Source organism: Armigeres subalbatus, chromosome 1 (genome assembly GCF_024139115.2).
Source record: "Armigeres subalbatus isolate Guangzhou_Male chromosome 1, GZ_Asu_2, whole genome shotgun sequence".
Lineage (NCBI taxonomy): Eukaryota > Metazoa > Arthropoda > Insecta > Diptera > Culicidae > Armigeres > Armigeres subalbatus.
In genome coordinates, this window is record NC_085139.1 from 207,886,223 (window position 1) to 207,891,194 (window position 4,972).

Genomic DNA, 4,972 nt, shown 5'->3' on the forward strand with positions numbered 1-4,972 from the left:
TGAAGTTATTTAGACTAAAACTTGGTAATAATCGCTTCCTCCTTTGTTTATATGATTGGAAGAAAACAAATAGAGGAATCTCATTTAATAAGGACGTGGTAAATAATTGACAATTTTTCAACTAAAAGGTTCCGTTTCAGAAAGAAAAAACGGTTGTTCGGGACCCCTCGGTACACGCAGGAAAAACAGCCCCTTCAATTCATGTGCCGACCCACATGGATTTTTGCAATGGGGTTATACTCATGAAAGGTATGTGTGACATCTATGAATTATCACCAATATGCGTTTCTATTAAATCCATAGAGTTGGCACATACTCTTGAAAAACCTTGTTCATGAAATATATTTGAAAAGCAAATTATTCTCACTGTTCGATTTTCGTGCCGAATTGCTTTGTTTCGTTCTTTTAATTTAAATAATCACAGTACATATTTCGAAAAACATCGTTCTGGTTATGTATTTCATTACAAAGTATATAAACACAGGTTACATGTCGGCTGAGATATCAACTCAACCAGTCACGACCTCGAGGTCTTCAGAGACATGAAAGCACGAAAATATGATCAGTTCTTCGGATTCGTGGGTATATAAATTGAAAATCGCTTATTGTCCAATGGAAAATTTTATCATCGGCACACTTTGGCTGCTGCAGCTTCGCTGGCCAAATCGCTGCGTCGGCCGGGCTCCGAATTTTCACAATCTGAAAACAAATAATGACTATAGAATCTTCTCCCATTGGAACTTAGTTAAACCCACCTTAGATTTCCGCAGGACTGCAGCGTCGACCGGGCTCCTGATGTTATCAATCCGAAACGTACCGCTTCCAACAACGAACATCAAAAGACTAATCCAATTTGCCAGTCAAAGAAACGCCTTACAATTTCTATCGTTGATCTAGGAGAATATCCGTCCATTTAACACTATCAGGTTTTGATGCTGCAACAAGTTCACCTTCATTATTGTTATATAACACGAAATTTCTTTCGAAAGAGAAGCAAACTCACCTTGAAATCCAGAATATTGCTTATATTTCTGCGGCATCAACCTCCGGAACATCGCTCACCATGTTTGTTTTTCAGCCGGTAACTTGCGGGTGGGGTATAAATGCAGGACACAATTCTAATAGGCAAAACAAATATAAAGTATGTGCGAGACCTATTTTATGTATGAGCATAATTATGATATACATGAGATACATATAAAATTAATGAATTAGATTTTTCAGTTATGTATGTGTAGATACTCATACATTTAATGGGGCTATTTTCTTGAGTGTAGATTTTTTCCAAATAGTCATGAAATGAAAGCTTTAGAGCTATATTTTTACGTAGTAAATGTATTAGCGATGCTCATTTTTTTGTCGTAAAGGTCCCCCATACACACTAGCATGCATAATCCCATTTTTGAAGATTCCCAAATCGTTATCAATTTTTTAATATGATTTGACAGGGTGAAACGAAATTTTGTGAACAATCTGCCCGATATGAGAGTCTGATACAAATACAATTCAAACATAATTACGTTTGTGGTACAATCTCTATATACAAAAATGAGTTTGCATTGCCTTTGAGGCAATATAACTCACGAACGGATTGACCGATTGGTACGGTTTTCTCACTAATCGATTCGTCTTCAGGTCCGCTGTGTTTCTATAGGTAAGATAGGTATAATATTACCAAATTTTGAGGAGAAAGTTGAGAAATTGTGGAAATACAATTTTGAGGCGACTTGTGAGGAAACCCAATACGATGGCGCAAATAATGTTCTAGAGTGCATCGCTGAATGAACTCCACAATTGACAGTAAGAATGCATAATACAGTCGAATCTTTACATCTCGATGTTCTATATCTCGATATCTCTCCCTATATCGATGGTTTACTCGGTCTCTACAATCTGGATACGTTATTGTTTTCTACATCTCGATAACCTCCCTGTCTCGATGTGTTGTAATCGTATTTTGTTGTGGATTCACTCTCCGTATGTCGATATGTTCAATTTTTTGTGCTACTAGACCATCTTTGGGCGATAACAAACACATCAACAATAAATAATGACATTTGTTTTGTTGTCGTTTTGCAAAGCAACAAGCTTTTTTGGATCTAGTACCCATTTAAATTTTTCTTCCATTCCTCGATCTCTCCCTATCTCGATGGCCCCTTCAATATCTCGAGGTGGAGAGGCGACTGCAGTATAATCCCGAGCAAGGTCGGGTACGTTCAACTAGTTTTTTTGCAAAATCATCGAAAAAATAATCTATTAAATTCCAAAAAATATCTAATATTGGATACGAAATCGAGAAAGCACAATAAAATTAGCTAATTAATTTTAGCGGAAATATCTCACCGTAATGCTACGTTTTGAAAGTGCAAGTGAATTGACTTACTGTCCGTTCAAGTGAGTTGAACGAAGGTGTTTGGACGCGTTTAATCCAAGCGACTTGTTCAATTCACTTTCCATGTCAAAACGTAACATTATAATCATACCCATTATGATAAGCGCAACATAACAAAACGCAATCGGAGAGTGCCATCTTCCTTGTTTACCGCTCAAGATACATATTCATTCAATGAATTATTGGCAGTGGCTGATTTTCTTCCCGCCGCTTCCACATCCAGGCGCTATTGTATATGCGCAAAATAGCCAGTATGAGTTAACCGCCAGAAATTTGTATGGCGAAAGGCATCTAACGTGGGTTTTCTCAAAATTAGGAACTTTCCATGAAAAACTATTTGGTACCGGTTATGAAGGATGGTGTCCGCTACTACGCGTACCAAATATTTTTTCGATTAAGGTGCTTAATTTCGAGAAATTGAACCTTAGATGCCTTTCACCATACTGATTTCAGAAAGTTAACTCCTAGTGTGCCGCTGTAAGCACGCTCAATGCAGGCGATTCATTCAAATTCATGGTGGGCAGCGAAAATTTTCAATTCATTATAGGGAAAATGTTAATAAAAGAATATGTTGAAACGCTGATGTTAAGTTCCAGTAGGAATTTAGGACACCGAAGAGGAAGAAGAATGATGCATTGGAATAATATCGATAAAATTCATAAAGAATGAATCGACTGCTTTGAGCGTGCTTACAGCGGCACACTAGGAGTTAACTTTCTGAAATCAGTATGGCTAAAGTCATCTAAGGTTCGATTTCTCAAAATTAAGCACATTAATCGAAAAAATATTTGGTAGGCGTAGTAGCGGACACCATCCCTCACCCGGTACCAAATAGTTTTTCATGAAAAGTTCCTAATTTTGAGAAAACCAGCGTTAGATGTCTTTCGCCATACACATTTCTGGCGGTTAACTCTTGCTGGCTATTTTGTGCATATACTATAGCGCCTGGATGTGGCTGCGGCGGGTAGAAAATCAGCCACTGCCAATAATTCATTAATCAAATTTCTTGCTGAAGAAAATGATTGAAATGTTTACAGTGGAAAAATTATTTTAATAAATTAATGATTTCGTGTGTGTTACTTCTACGTGAAGTTAAACGATTTACAATGATATGGAAATGCTAATATCATCTTCCAAACTTGGACGTACATGATCATGATAGCATTAGAGGCGAAAGTATAAATTGATAGTTCCGTTAGGATACGGCACATGAAGAATGTTTTTATAGAAGTCGATTTGAAAGCGAGCGGAGGCAATATTTGTGATGGCACATATCGCACCTTCCTTCTATGCTCCCGTATGAAGGGGAGGGAAGAATATCAGTGTGGAAGCTGATATATCTCCACTGGCAGAAAGGAAGGTGGTTTGACTTTCTCATATGCCATCGCGTGCGGAAGGATTTGCTATCGACAGTACTGTCTCCAAATTTCTAATATGACATCAGCATTTAGTCGAATAGGATTTTTATTGCACAGTTCTGTTTTCTCATTGCGTCCGTCTCGTCGCAACCAACGGCTGCCTCGGAAAACAAAGCAGAGAAAACTGCTGCTGTACCGTCGACCAATAACAGCTGAATTGATGGATGCCCCCACAAGGGTAGTACACTAAATTAATGATTTCGTTTGTGTTACTTCTACGTGAAGTTAAACGATTTACAATGATATGGAAATGCTAATATCATCTTCCAAACTGGAACTTCCAGTTTGGAAGATGATATTCCCTTCATATCGTTAACTACGTAAATACAGAAGGAATCGATAATTCAAGACAAATATTTTCCGACTTATCTGCTTTTTGTAAATCGATTCAAACGACGATTCGACGAATCTGATGCTCTCCCGCAAACCAGCACCATCAAGGTAGGTGAAGCTTCGGTACTAATGTTGATGGTGTTGGTTTGCGTGAAGATGATATTAGGCATATCATTATTTAAATGTTGGCAGAACGGCTGTCACAGTTTGAACGATTGAAGCAAAATTGTAGTTTATCTGCATTGTACAGTTTCATCGCAATATTTACAGTAGTGTTTGCATTTAACAAAGTCGATATTCCGGTAATCGATTTATTTAATAATCTATAGACATCCCCACACTGTAAAATGTCATCGAACAAATGTGTGACTACTCACCGGAAGATGGCAGGAGGGTTTTACCGCACAAGCTAGAAAAAAACATGTTTAGATTCCTCTTTGCTCGCTAGATGATGTTGTTATCACCGGCAAATTGTTCGCCATTTCGATGTATGGGAAAACTCGAAGTGAACCATATTGTTAATATAATATATTTGCTATAACTGTATTGTCCAAGTACACGAAAACGTTTGGTTTCAGTACAATTTGCCCCAGCACTCGGATCATCAGACGGATCAGAGTAGCCGGGCTGTTGATGAGCCGTACTGGGAGCCTAATGAACTTGAGCATTCATCCACCGTTGACGCTAAAGGATTATATTTTCGTGAACTACGGACCAAAGGAACCTGCGGAAAATCTCGCTTCCAAGAACGCGAACAAGGATGGGAAAAGCGTGATCATTCGAAATTCGATTCCTTAATAACTATCGCCCTTGCCCAAAGAGGGAATGC

The 4,972-nt window shown here is 38.2% G+C and overlaps 1 long non-coding RNA gene across 1 annotated transcript; it reads right to left on the bottom strand.

Moving 5' to 3' along the window:
• Nucleotides 1-450: 450 nt before the first annotated feature.
• LOC134210195 (uncharacterized) lies at nt 451-1,185 on the bottom strand. Its single transcript, XR_009978810.1, has 3 exons — nt 1,004-1,185; nt 756-935; nt 451-699 (listed from the first exon to the last, which is right to left on the bottom strand). It is a non-coding gene; the product is annotated as an uncharacterized LOC134210195 (long non-coding RNA).
• Between the last annotated feature and the right edge of the window lie 3,787 nt (nt 1,186-4,972).